The sequence below is a fragment of the Cyprinus carpio genome, chromosome A6, assembly GCF_018340385.1.
Source record: "Cyprinus carpio isolate SPL01 chromosome A6, ASM1834038v1, whole genome shotgun sequence".
Classification (NCBI taxonomy): domain Eukaryota; kingdom Metazoa; phylum Chordata; class Actinopteri; order Cypriniformes; family Cyprinidae; genus Cyprinus; species Cyprinus carpio.
The window spans coordinates 4,597,242-4,619,955 of record NC_056577.1 but is presented as its reverse complement, the minus strand read 5'-3'; the positions used below and the strand labels follow the sequence as shown (position 1 = coordinate 4,619,955).

The following is a 22,714-nucleotide window of genomic DNA, read 5'->3' as shown; positions in this document are numbered from 1 at the left end:
GTTGCTGGTTGCCATTGACTTTCATAGTATTTTCTTTTCCTACCATGCAAGTCAATGGCAACCACCAACTGTTTGATTACCAGCAATCTTCACAAAAAAAAAAAAAAAAAAAATTTTCCTACCATGCAAGTCAAATATAAATATATATATATATATATGTATGTATGTATGTTCACCATAAGAAAGCAATTCATACAGGTTTGGAACAACATGGGGATGAGTAAATGATGACAGAATTTTCATTGTTGGGTGAACGATCCCTTTAACAGAAGGGTTAATTTAATTATTATCCTTATAGATTGTACCTAGAATAAACATATTCAGTAATCAGTGATGACTGTAAAGTTACTCATCATTGAGTAAGTCATCGAATGAACAGGGTAATTTTTTAAACATTGATCAGTACAGATACCAGGGACTGACCAAACTTAATCCAAAATCACGTAGGCTACTGATTTTACGAATTTTAGTCTTCAGAGTGTCTTCGGCATCATTCATTTCATTACATTCACTATATTATATTATATATACATTAATAACTCAGCATTTATGAAACATTTTCCTTATATTGAAGCAATGTTGTTCAGCATGTAATGGCACATAAGCACCACCAGAGTGCGGCGTTCTGTTGGCAATTTAGTAATGTTGTTACTAGATTTACGAGAAAGTGAAACTAACTTGATCTGCAACCATATGGACTCCTGAAACTATCAAAACAACAGAATACTGAATCGTTCAAAGAACCTTGTAGACACACCTGATACTCACAGGTAAGTGATAGAAATATAAGAGAGATTGTCCTGAACAGGTTTGGTTTAGTAGTTTTTATGTCAGACTGAATGAGCTGAACAGAAGCAGGTTGAAGCGTGTCAAATACTCAGCTGCTTTAGTTGATTACTGCACTGAAATTATATCAGAAATGTGTTAAATGTATTGTAACCAGGTGATGGTTGAGGGGGTTTAAATACTTATGTTCGCGAAGTATATCTCTGCGGAGAATGTAATGAGAAGTTCCTTTAAGAAATGTCAGGTGACGGCATCGCGCGTCTGTAGTTATGCTGCGCGTGTCCGCGATTGCTGTTCAAGTGTAATTTAATCAGAGGCGGACAGAGTACACAGCTTCATTACTTGAGTAAAAGTACAGATACCCCCTGCTAAATTTTACTCAAGTACAAGTAAAAGTACTACAGTCAGATGTCTACTTAAGTAAAAGTACTTAAGTACTTGTTTTTAAAAGTACTTGAGTACAAGAGTACATTTTCTAAATATTGCATTACTACTGCCACAGTGCTTACATTTATGTACAGAAATTTCCTACATGGAGTTATGAAAAATTTTAATGTTAATACCTTGGAGAATGTAAAAGGAATTGAAAGTAAAATCAAGTCATTTTCATCTTTTTACCATGTTGCTTTATTTAACATTTCACAATGGCAACGCTCTGACAAACCTCTGCTAGAGTTTTAATGGAATTTTTGCACCCACATTTGAACCTGACTGTGTTAAACACACCGCATCTCAAGAACATCAAAGAAAATGCTCAGCTTACATTAATGTGTAATATCAGAAAAGAAAATTCAGCTAAGAATCGTCTGTACATGAGAGTTTCTCTGTTTTTTCATCAATCAGATCAATAAACCTAAATCAGCAAAGAAGGCAATATAGCAATGTTCTGACACACCTCTGAACCTGACCGTGTTATACACGCAGCATAGAAGAGAAAATAATAATTATTAAAGAAAATCAGCTGTGTTTAGGTCAGTGTACAAAGAAGGAAAAATAAAATTCAGCTAATTTGAGTGACAGTATTAAAGGGTTAGCTCAGCCAAAAATGAAAATTATGTCATTAATGACTCACCCTCATGTCGTTCCAAACCCGTGAGACCTCCGTTCATCTTCGGAAACACAGTTTAAGATATTTTAGATTTAGTCCGAGAGCTTTCTGTCCCTCCATTGAGAATGTATGTACGGTATACTGTCCACGTCCAGAAAGGTAATAAAAACATCATCAAAGTAGTCCATGTGACATCAGAGGGTCCGTTAGAATTTACTGAAGCATCGAAAATACATTTTGCTCCAAAAATAACAACAATTACGACTTTATTCAGCATTGACTTCTCTTCCGGGTCTGTTGTGAACGCGGGGGCGGGACAGATAGGGGTTGGGTTTGGGGCGGGTCAGAGGCAAGTTAAATACACATAAGTAAATACATAATACATAATTATTAATAAGAATTCTTGTGATAATAATGAGACTTATTCATGTTTCTTTTTTCTTTATCTTTATTATAACAAATTTTATAATACATAAAAGGAAACAATGTGGTGCATGTAGAACATGTAACAAGAAATTTCATGTACTTGAAGTACATGGAAACACCTTCATGTTAAATACATGAGGTAAAGTACTTCATGTATTTAACATGAAGGCGGTTCTTGAACCGGTTCTTGACTCGAGAACGAGTCAATCTTTCATTCGTTATCTGGCTCGGCTCGGTGTTCATCTTCAGTTCTCTCTTCACAGCAGTTCAGTTAGTGTACTGTTTGAGTAAATGAATTACTCCGGGATATTGGTTTGTTTTAACTCAGAGGGAGTGTCAGCCACATTAAAAAAAAGTTAACAGCTTAAGTCATTTGTGGATTAATGCTTATTGTAGATGCGAACCGTTTCAAAAATTCAGTTCGATTTGGTGAACTGGTTCAAGAAGATCTGGTTACATCGAGTGATTCGTTCGCGAACTGGATATCACTAAACTGCAGTGCTGTGAACGCGCTCACAACAGACCCGGAAGAGAAGACAATGCTGAATAAAGTCGTAGTTTTTGCTATTTTTGGACCAAAATGTATTTTCGATGCTTCAACAAATTCTAACGGACCCTCTGATGTCACATGGACTACTTTTAAGAAATTTTAACCCTTTAAGCCCCTTCCTCTCACAGACATACAGGTAAAAGCAGGAGAAAATACTTTCAGCTGAATAACACCATTCTCACACACACAATCTATGTGTGATAACTCTCTGTGGAGCCTGTCCTCCAACAAAAAACGACCATATAGGTCGTTTGTGCAAGCACCTTATTACGACCTATATTTACGTTTTAAAGTTAAGCGGCCTCTAGCAGGCGTAAAAATAATGACAGTATCGCGTTGTGTCTGTCGTCATGAAATGACGTATAACGTCATTACCAATCAAAACGCACGTTTATTTAAATGCAATGTGTGGAATTTTTACACCGATCTCACAGTAATTCGTACATATTTTACTAGGTGGCTTATTCGTTCGAATGACCACAACTAACCCCACCCCCTAAACCTAACCCTCACAGAAATCATGCTAAATTATGATTTATTGAGCATATACATTTTACATGCACGCCTGTTCTCTGGGATCGAACCCATGATAGCATGATTGCATATCAAGGTATAACGCAATAATCTACCAACTGAGCTACACGAAACGCAAATCACAGTGCAAATAAAAGAGTACAAAACATTAATATGAAAACGACCTTTTGCCGATAGGGGTGCAATTGTAGTATACGCTCTGATGGGTCGTATTTCAGGGATTTGGACAAACGACCTATACGAGCGTATTAGTTGGAGGACAGGTTTGCTCTGTGTGTGTGTGTGTGTGTGTGTACTGTACTTCAATTCAATCAGATGTCATGAAGTCTTTGGCGGATAGCTGAAGGGGATTGCTGATAGGCTGTGTCCCAATCAGTGGCGCCTGCACAATCCAATCACGTTTGAGAGGGAAACAATAAATTTCTGAGATTTTTCTTTTTTTCCGTCGCACAATTTTTTTTATCGGATAGGCGTTTCGTCCACATGGAATCCGGCGTTTTGGAAGAGTGAAACCGATGTTTTTTGAAACCGGGTCCCAGAGTGGATACATTTGAAAACGCCGCCCTTGGGTCTGTACAGCGAATCCGTATATTTTCTGAAATTAAGAAATCATCAGCCCACGTCTCGCCCTAATCAGACACCGCTACGTCACGTAATAGCAACAAAAACATGAACAAACACTGAACGATTGGCTTTTTATTAACTAACATTAACACAGATTAAGAAATGAATTGTTCCTTGTTCGTTTGTGTACCACGCGCAAGGTTTATGAGCATAGTCCAAGTCTTCTTCTCCGTTTTTAGTGCGTCTCTGTGGCAGAATTACAGCGCCACATGCTGGTCTGGCATGTATACTACATCATTTTGCGGTTTCGTGTGGATGCGGATATTTCTTGAGACGAGGAAAAAAAAAGATCCGATTGGGGCAAGCTCCTTCTCCGTGTGGACGGGGCCGAAGAAGTAACGGGTACTTACGGTTATGGATAGAAATGTAGCGGAGTAAAGAGTACAATATTTGCCTCTCAAATCTACTAGAGTAAAGTCATGAGTACTCCCCAAAAATGATACTCGAGTAAAGTACAGATCTCTCAAAATTGTACTTAAGTACTGTACTCAAGTAAATGTACTCCGTTACTGTCCGGCTCTGAATTTAATATCATCCAGGTACAGATATCTTTGTATAACGCTTTTATGAAAGTGTATGATTGCTGTTTACTGGAAGATTGCCTCGAATGTGAGTGTGGCTGAGCTACCGCACCGCATGTACATGTGGAAGAAGTGTTATATTACTGTGTAATATCAGAAAAACAAGGAAAATGTCTGTGCAGTTTTAAGATGTTATGTTTTCTTTATAGAGTGCCACTACCGTGTTATTGTTGCTGGTGTTTTATTTTGACATTGTTCTTTATTATTGCACACAAGAAGAGACGACAAGTTGTACTTTATATTATCTTTATTTTGGGGTGAACAATTTGCTGTGTAATCCAAAGATATTTTTGACATTGTTTTTTGTTTTGTTCTGGGTTTTCTGCCCCAAATACCTAAATGAAAAGAAATAGAAACTCCTATCCAATTATAAGTTATAAAAATACGAACCTCACTCATATTTGTTGGTCCTGTGTGTGTTCCTGTGGCCACAATATGTCATTTGATTGGTTGTAAAGAAAATATATTTGTGTGTGTGTGTGTGTGTGTGTGTGTCACATGACATAAAAACTAAACAGGAAGTAAATGACCTGCAGACAAACTGAACACTAACCTGCAGCTGAAGATCACTTTAACATTAAACAAGACGAGGATGACTTTTGACCATATAGTATGTTTTGCTGAGAGATGTTTGTAATTTTCTATAATGATTTCAGTAATTCAACTCAAATTGTGAAACTCATGTATTAAATAAATTCAATGCACATAGACTGAAGTAGTTTAAGTCTTTGGTTCTTTTAATTGTGATGATTTTGGCTCCCATTTTACAAAAACCCTCCATTTCAATCAACAAATTAGAATATGGTGACATGCCAATCAGCTAATCAACTCAAAACACCTGCAAAGGTTTCCTGAGCCTTCAAAATAGTCTCTCAGTTTGGTTCACTAGGCTACACAATCATGGGGAAGACTGCTGATCTGACAGTTGTCCAGAAGACAATCATTGACACCCTTCACAAGGAGGGTAAGCCACAAACATTCATTGCCAAATAACCAACCGAGAGAACCGCAGCCTTGTGAGGATTGTCAAGCAAAATCGATTCAAGAATTTGAGTGAACTTCACAAGGAATGGACTGAGGCTGGGGTCAAGGCATCAAGAGCCACCACACACAGACGTGTCAAGGTATCTGGCTACAGTTGTCGTATTCCTCTTGTTAAGCCACTCCTGAGGCGTCTTAACTGGGCTAAGGAGAAGAAGAACTGGACTGTTGCTTAGTGGTCCAAAGTCCTCTTTTCAGATGAGAGCAAGTTTTGTATTTCATTTGGAAACTAAGGTCCTAGAGTCTGGAGGAAGGGTGGAGAAGCTCATAGCCCAAGTTGCTCTAAGTCCAGTGTTAAGTTTCCACAGTCTGTGATGATTTGGGGTGCAATGTCATCTGCTGGTGTGTAGATTTATTTTTGGTTTAATGTTTTTGAGGTTAGTTTTTTGAAAATGTGTGTGACTTTTTCACAAACTATCAAAAATATGCCATTACAAAAGAAGAAAAACACAATGAAAATGAAAAAAATGAACTCAGTCGCACAAATTTAACAGGCTCTTCGAATATGCTTCATTCTTTGTTAATGTTTTTCAAAGATTCCTTTTCGCTAATCATGGATTCTGAATGCATTGCCACAGATTTCGCTTACGTTTCGCAGTTTTTCGTTTGGTGTTGTGACACAAACCTCTCGTGGGGGCGGGCTTAACAGTGATCTACTCTGATTGGATATTGAGCTTTTGATGGACAGGTGCTCTCTGACCGGGAAGTACAGAAGTCACTCGGTGGTGCGCATATTGGAAAGCTCTTCTTTTTCTAACAGTCTGCAAACGTCTGGGGACTGAGGAGACAAGTTGCTCAATTTTAGGAATAGGAATGTTGTCTGATACAGGCTTCTAGTTGCTCAACTGTCTTAGGTCTTCTTTGTCGCATCTTCCTCTTTATGATGCGCCAAATGTTTTCTATGGGTGAAAGATCTGGACTGCAGGCTGGCCATTTTAGTACCCGGATCCTTCTTCTACGCAGCCATGATGTTGTAATTGATGCAGTATGTGGTCTGACATTGTCACGTTGGAAAATGCAAGGTCTTCCCTGAAAGAGACGATGTCTGGATGGGACCATATGTTGTTCTAGAACTTGGATATACCTTTCAGCATTGATGGTGCCTTTTCCGATGTGTAAGCTGCCCATGCCACACGCACTCATGCAACCCCATACCATCAGAGATGTAGGCTTCTGAACTGAGCACTGATAACAACTTGGGTTGTCCTTGTCCTGTTTAGTCCGGATGACATGGCGTCCCAGTTTTCCAAAAAGAACTTCAAATTTTGATTCGTCTGACCACAGAACAGTTTTCCACTTTGCCACAGTCCATTTTAAATGAGCCTTGGCCTAGAGAAAACACCTGCGCTTCTGGAGCATTCTTAGATATGTCTTCTTTTTTTAATCTAGAGTTTTAGTCGGCAACGGCGAATGGTACGGTGGACTGTGTTCACCGACAATGTTTTCTGGAAGTATTCCTGAGCCTTTGTTGTGATTTCCATTACAGTAGCATTCCTGTATGTGATGCAGTGCCGTCTAAGGGCCCGAAGATCACGGGCATCCAGTATGGTTTTCTGGCCTTGACCCTTACACACAGAGATTGTTCCAGATTCTCTGAATCTTTGGATGATATTATGCCATGTAGATGATGATAACCTCAAACTCTTTGTCATTTTTTTTTTTGAGAAACTCCTTTCTGATATCGCTCCACTATTTTTCACTGCAGCATTGGGGGAATTGGTGATCCTCGGCCCATCTTGACTTCTGAGAGACACTGCCACTCTGAGAGGCTCTTTTTATACCCAATCATGTTGCCAATTGACCTAACAAGTTACAAATTGGTCCTCCAGCTGTTCCTTATATGTATATTTAACTTTTCCGGCCTCTTATTGCTACCTGTCCCAACTTTTTTTGGAATGTGTAGCTCTCATGAAATCCGAAATGAGCCAATATTTGGCATGACATTTCGAAATGTCTCACTTTCAACATTTGATATGTTATCTATTAGTGTTGTCAAAAGACCCGGTACTTCGGTACTAAAAAAATGAAAATGTCATGGTACCAGGTTTCTTTAAGTACCGGTGGTACAGAGTACCCGGTCAACACGGTTCTTGACGCATACAGCGCTATGATTTCCGCGAAGCAGAAAACGCGTACGGAATCTCAAAATCTAGTCATGAAAATGAAACTTACATTTTAATATGGTCAGTCACGGAATTTGTCAAAGTTAGCATAAATTAATCAAATCAAATCTCCATATGGACCAGTATCTGTAAATGTTAAGCCGCAAAAGTTGGTTGAAATATGAATCCTGCATGTTCTGTGCGTCTCTGTGTGAATGAATGAATGGCAGAGACCTGCGGGTTTGTTTACTACATAGACTGAAGCGTGTGATGCTTGCAGTAATTTCAGCATCTGCCGTCTCAATGAGGACATAAATACATAAACAACATCACCAGAACTGTTCACAAGCATTTTACCGTTTCATTTGAGTAAAACCAGTGTCAATTTAAAGGTATTCACGGCAACCCACACATTGATTTATTACAATATCAAAACTGACCGCCACAAATAGATTTTCCAAAAGGCTTTGACTTCATTGAATAAACATGAGCACTGCACGTTTCAAAATCAAAAACCGATCCGGGTGTTTTTATATCACTGTATAATTTTCAGAAGGAAACCGACTGTATTTAGAAAATTTTCGATTTCATTTTCACTTAATTTTGCATGTAATGCTTGATAAGGCAGCGTTTGTGAGCTCAGCGCTGCTTTGCAGCCATTACCAGAGAATCCTGTATCTCTCCCGATCTAAAAGCACCTCCTGCTGACAGAAAATGAATTTGCATATATATGCATATATGGGGGCAGGGGAGTGTAAGGCTGTGGGAAACACTGCAACCAGTCAAAATAAAAGTTCATTTTTACATAAAGGCATTGTGCTAGAAATATTACTATTATTTAGTAGAATGTATTTGATACTGCTACTACTGTTTAAAAAATTAATAAAACTTTATTTTTTAAAGAAATAAATCACACAATATTTCTTCCATGTTTTAATTTTAATAGCAAATCCCCTTTATTTAACAATATTTTTGTGTTTTGTTTTGGTACCGAAATTGGTACCGAGAACCGTGGATTTTCACTGGTATCGGTACCGAATACTGAAATTTTGGTACCGCTACAACACTATTATCTATATTCTATTGTGAATGAAATATAAGTTTATGAAATTTGTAAACTATTCCATTCCTTTTTTTACTCACAATTTGTACAGTGTTCCAACTTTTTTGGAATAGGGTTTGTATTATTGGAGTTCATACTTATCCTAAATAATGTCTCTTTCCAGTCATGTCATCCTCCAGTGGTACACTGACTGAGGAGCTTCAGTGCTCTAAATGTCTGGATGTGTTCACTGATCCAGTCAGCACTCCATGTGGACACAACTTCTGCAAGACCTGTCTGAATGAACACTGGGACAACAGCCAGACCTGCAGCTGTCCATACTGTAAAGAAACATTCAAGCAAAGACCTGATCTCAAGATTAATACCACACTCAGAGAGCTCGTAGATCACTATAAAAACAAAAGTCCTGAGAAAAAGCCTGAAGTTCTGTGTGACATCTGTGAGGAAAGAAAGCTGAAAGCCCTGAAGTCGTGTCTGGTGTGTCAGACCTCTTACTGTGAAACTCACCTGGAGCCTCATTTGAGAGTGACAGGTTTGAAGAAACACATACTGATGGATCCTGTGAGTAATCTGGAGGACTATATATGTCAGAAACATGAGAAACCTCTGCATCTGTTCTGTAGAGATGATCAGACATGTGTGTGTTCAGTCTGCTCTGTGAAAGACCACAAGAACCACAACACTGTTACTATAGAAGAGGAGAGTGAAGAGAAGAAGGTAGAAGTTATACTTTTAAAGGGCTCATATTATTAGGAATTCGATTGTATTTCCTGTTGTGAAATAAAAGTTAATTATGAAAAACATATTGTAAGTTTAATCTCTGTTATGATAAATGTGTCTATGTTGTTCTCTCTATAGAATTAACTGATTAAGACACAGAAAGACCTGCAGCAGATGATCCAGGACAGAATCAAGAAGATTCAAGACATCAAACACTCAGCAGAAGTCGGAAAAGTGTGTTTAAAATAATTTAATGAAATTAATTTCAATATTTATTATGTATCATTTAGTTGCATTAGTTTAGTTGGGTGGCTGTGTTCCATTCTGAAGGGTTCATCCCTATGCCATGAACTTTTTGAAGGGTTTACCCTCCAGAGTGACAGTTTTGAAGGAATGAAGGGTGTAGGGGACCAAAACTGGTTCCTTGGAACACACTTCTGTGTCTTCTTAAAAGATATGTCACAAATTAAACATGCAGGAGAATCATGGGAGTGAAAAGTGTACATCACTTTAACCCTTTCAGAAGAGACCAGGCCCAGCTCCAGACTCAAATCACTGAGGCTGCTTCTTAAATTAGTGAGGGTGCTCTAACTATATACTATATATTTATACTGTATATATATATATATATATATATATATACACACAGCAAATTATCCAGTGTTGAAATCCTAGTGTTGAGGAGTTACCTTGATTAACACTGCTGAGTGTTAATAGTCACATCCAGGACATTTGCTCGTGTGCGCGCCTGACCCATCTGAAATATTTTTCACAGAGGCCATTTTCTTTGCTCGCGATGCGGCTCATATGAGGATGGAATACGGCGAAATAAAGTGTATAATCTTACTCATAAAATGTGTTTTGTAATATATCGTTTTATAACGACATTTATTTGCTTTGTGCACATAAACGTTTCTCAAGGACATTTCCTTTCACTCACGATGCGGAACAGACGAGGACATCATTTATTTTCTAAATGGGAAATCTAAAAAGTACATTAAGTGTGTTTAATAACATCATATTGATTTATAGTGATATTTATGTGCTTTACTCCAAAACTTTTTTCTCAAGAGGCATATTTTCTTCCACTCACGATGGGGAGAATACGGGGAATCTGTTTTTTTTATCCAAGGAAAACACCATAAGTAAGTGTTTTACCTCGTCTACATGTATTTTATAAGATAATATTGCTTTATGGTGATATTAAAATGCTGTGCGCGCCTAAACAAGCCTAACCGTCTCTCACAGATTTGAATTGCTATGCAGTGCAAACCGTGGTGCAGACGCGGGTTAGAAAAAGGAAAGACCAGAAGTAAGCGTTTTACCTCATTTAAAATATCTATTTTATAACATCATATTGATTTATAGAGACATTAATATGTTGTGCGCTCCTACACTTTCCTCAGAGAGATATTTTCTTTCACTCGCAAAGCGGAGCAGACGGGGAAGTTGGTTTTAACAAGGAAAACACCGAAAGTAAGTGTTTTACTTCATTTACTATATGTATTTCATAAAATAATATTATTTAGTAATGATATTTGTATGCTGTGTGTCATGATCCTGTCACTGCACATCCGTTTATTCACCACTGCACATCCGACTTTCACACGACACAGTACACCCTGTACTTCATTTCCCATAAACCCCTGCCTTGGAACCCATTATTGAACCACACCTGTTTCCTATCAGTGACACTATAAAGGTTGCACTCATCCACACTCACATGGTGAAGTCTTGTTTAGTTCTGTCTGGCATTTCCGAGTGGTTTCCTAGTGTTGGTTCCTTCTGTGTTTGACTTTGGATTGTTTATACCGACTGTGATTCTCTGCTGCCTGCTCCGACCTCTTCCTGGTATTGTTATTGTTTCTGGATATCCCTTGACACACTTGACGCTGTTACCTGAATTCTGCCTGTCTGACCATTCTTATTAAACATACTGCATATAGATCCGAACGTCTCCGACTCCATGTTACACTGTGCGTGCCTAGACGATCTGAAACATTTCTCACAGATTAAATTTTATGTCAAATCAAACCACTATAAACGGGCCAAATCTAAAATAGCAATATCAGTAACGTTAACTGTTTCTTGCATGTCTCATGACCAAATTTTGTCATTATATTAAGCATTAATTTAATGAGTTTTCATAATGTGTCAATATATTGGATTTGAGTTATTTTTCCGTATGTATGTGTGTATGTTTCATATTTCATATATTTTCATATATATTCATTTGTATATATTTGAAAATAACTTACTTGAAAATTTTCCTTAAAGGGTTATAGTTTACCCAAAGATTTAAATAATCATCTACTCACCCTTGAATTTTCTCTTATGTCATATCACAAAAGGAGATTTAAACAAAATGTCCCGAATGTGCTTGCCCATATAATGTCAGTCTATGGCGATTAACATCAAGCTTTTAAAACAGAAGCAAAAGTATAATAGAGTGGTCTTATGTATCATGTGATGTATATTCCAAGTGTTCTGTGGGTATACAATAAGGTTTAGTGAGAAACATACTGAAATGTTGCATATTATTTAACAAACATCCAGACTTGATTGTTGGTGTCTGTGTATGACTGTGTGTTCATGAGACACTATTAGTTCAGTTCACTCTGAATTGCACAAAAGTTGTGAAAAAAAAAATCAAGATTAATAAAAATGTGACACAAAATCTAAGCATGGAAATGCCATCCCAAAAAAACTGTGTACTTTCTTCACTGAGTTGAATCTTTATCACTGATTTTGGACTGGAGCTTCGGTTGTTATGACTGTCAAAATGACAGCTGACAGATGAACGTGATAACTTCCTGTTGCAATGAGCACAGCAGATGTATTAACCTCAGAGAAAAAAAGCACATAGCATTAAATACAATATATGTTTTTATTAATCTTGATTGTTCACAACTTGTGTGCTTTTCCTAGTTGAGTTAGATTGAATTGCTTTGCTAATAGATTCTCATGAACGCACATTCATGCACAGAGGCCAACAGTCAGGTAAATAAATTGACTTCTTTTTTTATATTTTTTGGGGCGAAATAACCCTTAAAACTAATTGTTCACCTAAATTGTTATTTACTTATACTCATGCCGTTCTACAGACACCATGTAAGACATGTATGTCATACAGGTTTGGAACCACATGAGGATAAAAAAAAAATTATGACAGAATTTTTTGGTAAATGCTTTGAACTATTATTGTATTGTAATTGATACTTGTCTCTGATATTTCACCTGTTTATAATATTTTTGATAAATGGATGTGAAATGATTGTTTTTTTTCTCCCCAATTTTACAGGAGCACTTTTGTGATGCTGCAAGTGGGAGTGGATATCTTGCTTAGCTGGAAACTGCAGAGAACCACGTCTTGTCGTCCTGAAAAAAAGAAAGAGACTACTTTCTCCATGTAGGTCCAAACGCCATTGGCACAGACTTTGTTCAGTGATCAGTAACATACATTCAGCCAGGGCCGTCCTTAGGGGGGAGCAACTGGTGCTGTCGCACCGGGCCCCGCACTTGAGGGGTAAATGGACTGAATGAGCCCCCCCTCCCCCAACCCGGGAACGCTCCCTACTTCGCACCAGGCCCCGAATCAGCTAAGTACGGCCCTGCATTCATGGTTGATGGTAATGAATGAGATGCTGTTGTTTAAGCAGATAAATGTAAGCACTATAAACCTGATTAAATTGAGAATACATATGGACCAAATAAGTTTTTTGTGCCTTTGCACTGATTTGCTTTGACATTGTTTTAATTGTTGTAAAGTATGTTCTTTATATGTATTTAAAACACTGAATGTGAAGACATTTTGGTGCAGTGAAAAAGAGTTACAATGTTTCAGTTAAAATAAATGTGTAAACATGCATTGTTTTGTGGATTAATTTATCTATTTCTCTCTCTCTCTCTCTCTCTCTCTCTCTCTATATATATATGTTTTTTTGTTTATTTTTTCATATATATGTATGTATATGTATACATGTGTGTGTGTATGTATGTATATGTATACATGTTTTTTTTTTTTTTTTTTTTTTTTTTTTTTTTTTTTTTTTTTTTTTTTTTTTATGTATATATATATGTATATGTATATATATGTATATGTATATGTGTGTGTGTTTTGTTGTTGTTGTGTTTAAAACACTTATTTCAGTGTTATTTAACTCTAATAGTATTAAATTTTATCACCATAATAGTGTTGGAAATATCAACTTGTTACTTTAACTTTATGTTACTTTAACACTCGTGTGGTGGTATCCATATATACACTTACAAAGTGTTAAATTTAACTCTATTAGTGTTAAATTTCCGATTTCAAATTTGTGTGTGTGTATATATATATATATATATATATATATATATATATATATATATATATATATATATATATATATATATATGTATGTATGTATGTACACACAGGGCTCGCAAAATGTCAAAATCCCTGGTATTCTTCAGGTTTTGGTAGCCTAAAATGAATTTAACTAGCCTGAATAAAAAAGACATTGGCTAAACTTTACTGTGGACAAATTAGCATGATCAGCAAAAACTAGTTACATATAGGGATGTAACAGTTCACTAAACTTACAATGCAATAAAATTCACGATACAGATTACACAATACAATTTTCCTACAATTTATTTATATATTTACTTTTTTACAAAATGAGATTTAAGACAAATTATAAATGAAAAGGTTTCCTTTTATTATGAAAAGGTTTCCTTTTTATTATTTTTCATACTAAACGCTGCATATTTCTTTGTAAAAATGAAAGTGTTAAATAATAAAACTAACTTCCCAAAACAAAAACAAACAAATAAAACAAATCCCAAATCAAATAAAAAATTATACAACTAAAATAAATCTCATCATATAAACAAATGCTTTTGCTTTGCTCTTTTTAAAATCAGAAGCAAACACTGCATTTGAATTACTACCCAAAAAAAAAGCTAAATACATGTTATTTGGATTGCATAATTTCAAAATTTAAAGCAAAAACAGAATTGTCTGAATTTAGCTTTGTGAATGAGACAAAGGTCACTCTCTGACAGCAGGTGGCGCTAATGGAAAAGCAGGTATTTATAGGCTGCTTCTCCTTTAAGACCGAATGCACGGATCCAATATAATGATGCACAGGAGATTTCTTTCTCCACTGTATACGCTCACTTAAAGGCACAATATGTAATTTTTCTGCTTTAAAAATAGCAGAAATCACTATATCTATGTTATATATTTTTTTTAGTTGTGTACTTACATTATCTCGACAGTTTCCACAAACTTTCAAATCCGGAGAAAATTATAGTTTAATTATAAGACACGGCATGTTTCTTTATTTCCGTTTTGTCACCCGTCTATGGCGTCATATAACCTTTGACCTCTCTAGTTTCTCTAACTTCCTGCGGAACACGGCGGAACCGCCAAATACAAAGGTGAACACAGCCAACAGAAGCTAAGAACAGACGAAGAAGAAAAAGTAGTAGCTAGCCTCGATCGAGATTATTATATTTTATATCTATATTGTTTATATTAGTATTTATACCTCAATCAATCACTTACGTTAGTTATGGATCATGATTATGCTTTGCCTGCACGTTCTGTGAAGCGCAAACGAACGGGTGAAATAAATGACCCGAGAAGGTTTTGGGACAAGAGAAGAAACAAGACAAAGGTAAATATTGGAGTTGCATTTCCAAGATGGAGAGAGCTTCGTGACAAGCTGAATCTACAAAGAGATGCCGAACTCGCTTGCATTCTAATAAAAAGGTATGCATCCATTCAGTTTTATTAGCTAACGTTACTTCGCGGCAATTTCATTAGAATGGCATTTCATGAAGTGAATAGCCATAACTAAACGTAACAAGAATAGAAATATAATACAAATAACAATACATTACCTCGTCAGTGAACATGTTTTCTGCTGGAGATGCTAGATGGCTGGTTGGCATTGACAGTAACAACAACTCCCATGAGCCCACGCTATTTCCTGACGTCATCAAAGTACGTCTTTTGTTATTATTTTGATTGAGTGACCCCTGGTGGCCAAAAATTCCATACTGTACATTTAAGACATAACCGACTGCTTTTATGAGAATACTTGCAGAGACAATTATTGAAAATAAAAATAAATCAGCAAAGACTGCAAAAAAATAAATCAGCAAGACTTAGAAACAAGTGCAAACGATAAACTACGATCTGTTTCACCCCTACAAGCGAGTGAACAACGCAAATCCCGTTAGGAATTTTATATCACTATTCAAGATAGCCCATCGGGCAGGGCGGTGATACATTTTGGTAGCCCGACTGGAAAACACAATAGCCCGGGGACGTCAGGTTAGCGATTTTATGAGCCCTGACACACACACACACATACATATTTGTGCCGTTTGTCACAGCCGCTGTATTCGTCACTCCTTCAGCTGTGTTTTGGTGTTCACTCTACAGGCATTTACGGGGGTAATCAGGTGAATTGGGCACACCGGTGCACAGGTGTGCCTGGGTATAAAGGTGTCCTGGTTACACTCAGTGAGGCGGAGCGACACCCTATTGGCAAGACCTGTCGCGGAGGCTAAGGCCGGCGATCACATGGCACATCTCTGCCATTTTGTGATGGCTACCTGGAAGCGATACCAAACTATCAGACATAAACGGTTCAAGTGTTCCCTGGCGTTTTGTCATATACGCGGATGCGACCACGGGCGCTCCAGTCGAAACAACAGCCGAGGCGGGCACAGGGGCCGCGGGCTTCACGGAAAAGGAATTTCTAGGGAATTGCACCATTGAACTCTTTGCTCTAAGTGCGGGGCAGCTTGCTTTCCAGTGCTCTTTTTCCAAGCAGTAGTTACAAGGAGAATCAAATATACTTGAAGGGCTCCGAAGGGGATGCTTTACTTGGTTCTGCTAGATACCATTCACCGTTGGAGGGTTCACGTGAGACTGAGAGGGACGTTCAGTTCTGAACGCTCGAGACTTGTGTATGAGTTCCCACTCATTAACCAGAACAGTCGCCTGAGATGCAGTTTTAACACCACGCTCTGTAATATACGTGGCAACTGTGTCAGAAAGTGTATTTTTATACTGTTCTAATAGAATTAGATCAATCAAATTATCCAAGGTTACAATATCTGTTGACAAATGCCAACAACTGAACTGCAAGGTAAAGTCTAACGAATTCAAACTGGCAGTGGTCTTCGAATCAGAGCTTAAATTTAATAAGCAAGTGAACTCTGTGGTAAAGGCGGGATATTTTCAGTTAAGAAATATCGCAAAAATAAAAACAATTCTGTCGTTTGATTATTTGAAGCGTGTTATAAATGCCTCTGATTCAAGAAATCAACAGATATGTCTGTGATTGGCTACATTGCTCAACGCTGCGAAAACACATTGAAACAGCAATCAATCTCCAAAGCGCAAACCACAACGCACTGGATAGTTTGTCAATTCTACAATAAAATGCTATTAATAAAACTTTAACTGAGGGTGCTTTTGATTTAATTTGAGGGTGCTTAGCACCCCCGTAGAACCGGGCCTAGGAGAGCCCTATGAAGTATTAAGAAGCACCCTGTAAGGATAACAGGTCAATTTAGCTCAAAGGGAATCATTTAAGATTTTAAAGGGAATTTGGACAGAATCACTGTTTTACAGCTGATCACCGAGGAATGCCTTTGGGGAACGCCTTCAGCGAGACCGGCTCTGAATCATGTGTGTAATCAGACCAATGGAAGGGCAAGACGTCATAGGCGGATGACATCAGAGACCAGGAAGCTTAAAAACATGAAACCGGCATTTAGCCTTCTGTCTTCAGCAAGCGCTCTGTGTGTGTGTCAGTCGCTATCTGTTTGTGAGTCTTATTTAGTGTTGTTTGTCCACTGATAAGCTCCATTTGTCAAAGCTTCAATCAAGAGAAGTTTTGGGGCGAGAGCAGGCAGCGTTCAGGCTGTGTGTTTTCCCTGCCCGCAAAAAAAAAAAAAAAAGGGTAGGGACACACGCAGTTTGTTTGTTGTCTGCTTGAGAGTGAAGCGTGCAGAATCAGCTCTCGAGGGAGTTGACGGCTGCGATGCGAGCATTTTACCTCACTCTCAGAAGGCTCTCTTTGAGGAGGGAGCCTTCACTGGCATTTCCCGCAGTGCCAGCCCCGCTTTCGCCGAGGCGGAGCAGTGGTTGTGCTCGCGGGTTTCGCTTTCGGATCCGGTGGAAGGAATGTAGAAGGGCAAGTCCCTATCTTCTTCCTTAACCACCAGATCCGGCGCCCGCTCTCGGGGTTTCGGAAGCCCGCGTTTGCGGTACTTTCTCCCCGGTGAGAGGGCTCGACGCTCTGCCTGTCTTTCTCTGAGGAGATTGATGTGGAAGGCGTCGATGAGCTCGCCAGTTGTACAAGCATCAGTTACACAAGCAACAGTTACACAAGCGTATTATGCCTGATAATATAATGAGCAGCTTTAATGAGGAGTGGAGCTCGCGTCGGCTCTCGGGGAGCTGATTGTGCTTTTCTCGCTGTTAAGCGCTCCGCTCTCGCCGGGCACGATCCGAGGAGTGTGTCCGTGCATGCGATCTCGTGGTTGCGTTCCAGCTGCTGCTGAGGCATGGCGTCGACCGAGATCATGGGAATCGCACATGATCTGGCGAACGGGTTGGAGACGGCTCGTCCTATCTCCACCCGTGTTCACTAGATCTAGAGCTCGTTCTCGAGGCTTGAAAGCCCGCGCTGCGGTTTCTTCCCCCTCTGAGGCGGAGCTCGCTGCAGCATTCATCTTTCTCTGAGGAGATTGATGTTGGTTGTTTGACTGAGTGCCAAAAAAAAAAAAGAGCGCACTGCTGAGGCAACGTGTATATTTCTTTGTTTTGTTTTGATGTGAATCTTTCTACACCAGACCTTGTTTACTCGTCTGGTTATTGACTACTTTTAATTTTGAGGAATAAATTGAAATATTTATCTGACTATGACAGTTAGATGTACAGGGGCTCCTGGGTTGTAATTTCTCGAGTGAAAACACGTGTTTACCTCTCTTCCTCTGAGGAGGTTGAGGCGGTCAGGGGCTGCTGGGCGGAGCAGTCCCAACCCTACCGTGTTCCAGCCCCTCGCGCCGTGGGGTGTCACTTCTTGTACTCCACTGACGCTAGAGTCAGAGTGGCGCTCCCAGGCCGAAGACCTCTAGTGGAAACTTCTTGTTAGTTTTCGCTGGAGAGCCTTTGTCAGAACGTCCTGACGCATAAGGCTTACTTTTTGAGGGCCAGCTCCCTCTGGGGAAGAGCGGTGTACACCGCATTACACGGTGCCCGTCTCTCCTCAGGGCTCTGGGCCCTCCTCAGGATCGATCTGCCAACCCTGCCGGTGTTCCAGGGCGCAGCGGTCTCCCGCGAGCACTTCTCTCAGTTACCGCCCGGAAACATAGCGGTGCTAAGAGGCTCGCGACCTCTATGGAAGTCCCTAGAGCAGCTAGTACGGTCGTCCCCTGCCGGTCCGCCACTTCAGGGCACCGAGCTAGTGGCTCTAGGTGCACCAGAGGCCAGTCTCATGAGACTGGTTCCCCTACGAGGTCACATGGCGGTATGGGAGTCCCTGCCAAGTGTACTTCATGGGGTCCTGCCCTGAGCAGGACCTGGTCTAGTCTTCCTAGCAGACGACGTGGGTCTGAGGACAGACGTTTTAGGGGACTTCAGCTATGAGAGTCCTGATGCTGTGGCTCAGGACCTCAGAGGGCAGGCCCCTCTGGGGAAGAGCGGTATACACCGCATTACATGGTGCCCGTCTCTCCTCAGTGCCCTCAGGAGATTGATCTGCCAACCCTGCCGGTGTTCTCTCAGTTACCGCCCAGAAACGTAGCGGTGCTAAGAGGCTCGCGACCTCCTGGGAGGTTTCCAGAGCCGCTAGTTCGGCCATCTCCTGCCGGTGTGCCGCTTCAGGGCACCAAGCTAACTGCTCTGATGACACCAGAGATCAGTCTCGAGAGGCTGATTCCCTTAGTAGACTATGTGGCAGCGTGAAAACTACTGCCAAATGTGTCTCAGTGGGTCCTGGACACTGTAGTGAGAGGCCACAGAATCCAGTTTGTATCTCTTCTTCCTCAATTCAACGGGGACCTTTCCACCCTGGTGGGCCCCGAGCAGACTCTGGTAATGGAACTCTGGGAATGGAATAGACACTCTCCGAGGACGGAGGCCATTGAGGTGGTCCCTCCTCCCGTTGCAGAGTCCGGGTCCTACAGCCGGTACTTCACTGTTCCGAGGAAGGATGAGGTGTTGCGTCCTATTTTAGATCTGCATTTTTTGAACCGCTCAGTCAGGGGACTGAAGTTCAGCACGCTTGCACAGACCAAGTCCGAGGACTGGTGTGTCACGATCTATCATAAGATGCCCTTATCTCCATCCTTCCTCATCGGAAGTTCCTGAGGTTTGCTTTTGGAGGCATACGTAACCTGAGACGTTTTCTTCTCATCGTGACAAGTAGCAGCGGGTGTGCAGGCCCAAGCACGCTGGAATGGTGCTCAAAGAACGGCAAAAGCGATGAATAAAAGCATGACTAAAAAGCTAAAAGCTATGACAAAAAAACGAAAAGCTAAAAAATATAATTTGATGGTGTCCTGAGTATTTAAACTGGGCTTTTTGACACACCCCAAATAGTTTCATGACCAATTAGACACTGTCTTAGCTGGGGGTGTTGCGATGTTTCTCCTCCCAATACATAAATCAACATGTTATATTATCAGTCACATGGTCAGAATTTTCCTGCTCTTGCAGAGTAGAATTTTGAAGAATTGATTGGAAGAAACGTTTCAAGCAAGAAGACTGAAGCAGACACATATTAAACATGAATATGGTCAAAAGGTCTAGAAGGAACCTGGTCTTTGTCCTGGGTGGGTGAAACTAGTCCAAGGAAGTATGTAGCTCATGATTTCTATTATGGATTTACATGTGATGGTCAGGCTGTGCATCTCTTTGACCATTAATCTTGGTTTAACCCAAACCTAAATTTAACAATTGTCAATAAGTGTTCTTTGTCTGTGCTTCAGACTCGTTGCGCCAGGGTATTTTGGACAGGTTTATGATGGGGTCTAACATCATAAAGGGCCTCTTTGTGGAATTTGGCTCTTTGGGGGTTCAACCATGTTCTTGATCGAATCTTAAAATGTCTGATTCACTCTGATACCCTACAACCCTGTATATGAAGATTACACTGTTACACCAGTAGATGGCGACAAATGACCATCTTTATGGCTAAATTGTTGATTTTGTTTCATTTACTCAAATTATTAATTTTAAAACAGGAATGAATCACCATTACAGTTTGTTGCAGTTTTGTTTGAATCTAGTATTTTTGGAGGTCGAAACAAATACAAACAAGGCAACTGACAATAATTTGTCTAAAATGTAAGTTACTTAATATTAACTATTTTATTGTTGCACACTTGCAATCACGCTGTTGGTCTGAATATCAACATGGCTGTGATTACCTGATCACTAAAGTAATATCACACCTTTCCTCAACATTATTGAAAAACACATGGCCTGAGGAATCATTCAGTGCAAACGGTGCAGAATGAAGTTTATACTTCAGTTGAGAAATTTTGAAACCCTTTTTTGAAAATTTTGAAAAACACTGAAGTATGAGCAACAGTAACACTGATTGTTGACTTAGTAAACACTGCTAATATTTTTTTTTTTACTTCTGGTTGACCAGAGAAACATTGAGAAGAAGAAAGCAGCTCATGTCGAGCTCTTCACTGGTCTCATCCGCTCCATTGAGAGATATCAGACTGAACTGCTGGAGATGATGGAGGAGCAGCAGAAAGCAGCAGAGAAACAGGAGGAAGAGCTGATTGAAGAGCTGGAGCAGGAGATCACTGAGCTAAAAATGAGAAACACTAAGCTGGAGCAGCTCTCACACACTGAAGATCTCCTCCACTTCCTACAGGTCAGTCAACATGATCTCTCTGATCAATGATAATGCAGGATATCACACCATAACACTCCCCATGCTGAAGGATTTCTCCTCTCTCCTGCTGTAGGTTTACACATCCCTGTGCAGCTCTAGAAACACCAGGAACTTGTCTGAGATCAGTATGAAGACTCATGAGAGTCTGGAGACTTTGAGGAGAGATCTGACTCAACTGAAGGACACTATAGATGAGAAACTCACACTAACTGGTACATCAATACACACATTGATCAGATATTAACATGATGATGTACTCAGTTCTTTAAATATAACGTTAGGATCTGCTGATGTTTTATTGTCATTAGTCTCTACAGAGCTGAAGTGGATGCAGCAGTACGCAGGTACAGTGAGCTGTCTGCACTACACTAGTTTACATTCATTCATTCACTCACAGCTTCATTACTGCACTACAATCTTATTACACACTGGATTAAATATATATATTAAAAAACATCAGCATCACAAACTATATGTATTGCGAAGATGTGATTGATATTCTGTTTTCTCAGTGAATGTGACTCTGGATCCCGATACAGCTCATCCTGATCTCATCCTGTCTGATGATGAAAAACAAGTGAGAGATGGAGACATTGATCAGAAACTCCCAGACAAACCAGAGAGATTTGACTTGTGTGTAAATGTCCTGGGAAAGGAGGGATTCTCATCAGGGAGATTTTATTTTGAGGTGCAGGTGAAAGAAAAGACTAAATGGGATTTAGGAGTGGCCAGAGAATCCATTAACAGGAAGGGAATGATCACAGTGAGTCCCAGTAATGGACAATGGACTGTGTGGCTGAGGAATGGAAATGAATATAAAGCCTGTGATGATCCTCGTGTCTCTCTGTCTCTGAGAGTGAAACCACAGCGGGTCGGTGTGTTTGTGGATTATGAGGAGGGTCTGGTCTGTTTTTATGATGTGGAGTCCAGCTCTCATATCTACTCTTTCACTGGTCAGTCTTTCACTGAAAAACTCTATCCATTATTTAGCCCATGCACAAATGATGGAGGTAAAAACTCAAGCCCGCTGATCATCACACCTGTCAATTATAATAAATGAATTTACACTCCTAATATGAAATACAAGATTAAAATAATGATTTGATTGTATAATAATATAAAATATTGATTAAAATAATGACTACTATTTTTATTATTAGTTTTTAAAATGTTTTATTTAGATATTTGTAATGTAAATATATGATGCTTGTTCAATAAAAGATTTATGTTCAATTCTTCATAAATATTCATGCCTTTTTTCCCTTTCATCTCCACCTGACAAAGTGAAATTGCCTGTAAAATATTATCAAAA

General features: G+C 39.4%; 1 pseudogene; it reads left to right on the top strand.

The window, feature by feature from the left end:
- The first annotated feature begins 642 nt into the window (after nt 1-642).
- LOC109087509 lies at nt 643-22,535 on the top strand (annotated as a pseudogene).
- The last annotated feature ends 179 nt before the right edge of the window (nt 22,536-22,714 follow it).